Here is an 832-nt window from a genome sequence, read left to right as displayed (position 1 = left end):
TGATGCAGCAGGCTGGCAGAAGGTGTGGAGGGTGAGATAGAGTGCTAATAAATACATTCAAGGTGAGAAAGGTCAAACAATGAGATAAATCTTGACACAATTATCAAAATCATTCCTGTTGTGGATATTGTTGGAGGTGTTGCATTTCACTTGATTCCTTTGACTGATTCTGTGTTATATATCAATGTGGTGGAGATCCCTGCTTTCCATGACTCTTCCTCTGAATCTGTGAGATGCTTGCAAGTCTTCATGTCCCACATGCAAGATCCAGGTCACCTCAAGAGGGGTCCTTTGAAAAGGAGTTCTAGAGATGAAAAGATGTAAATAACTTAAGTACAATTTCTTTGACAAGTACAATAATAATGAAAGATGTAAGGCTGCTAATCCACTCCCAAGTGATTGAAGAAAGTAAATAAAGAATAACCTCCAACATAAAAAGAATAACCAGAACCTATTGAGTTTCTCATCATCATCCTATCTTGTCCTATTGCTACTGGATTCATCAGTAGCAAACTTCTTAACTGTTACTTGTATTTTATAGAAAACCTGTTTCACCACTTTCTCTCTCTCCCATTTTTCGAGCAGATGCCTCTAGATTGCTAGGTTTCCTAACTCTATTGAGTGTTTCAACCTGATTTCATGTATGATTTCCATATTCTTTGCTCTAAATCTTATGGGAACCTCCCCTGCCCATGTGTTTTTCACAACTTCCCTGATACTATAGTATAGGAATACAGTAACACTTTTTCCCAGCTCTTTGCTCTTCAGTCTTACTTGGTAGGCTGGACCTTGTTTTGAAGATACTGTTGTGTGGAAGTATTCATTGTGCTTC

The sequence above is a fragment of the Empidonax traillii genome, unplaced genomic scaffold (genome assembly GCF_003031625.1).
Source record: "Empidonax traillii isolate 1590-97213 ecotype Southwest subspecies unplaced genomic scaffold, ASM303162v1 scaffold806:size288228, whole genome shotgun sequence".
NCBI lineage: Eukaryota > Metazoa > Chordata > Aves > Passeriformes > Tyrannidae > Empidonax > Empidonax traillii.
The sequence above is the reverse complement of the archived record's forward strand: the minus strand, read 5'-3'. Positions refer to the sequence as shown.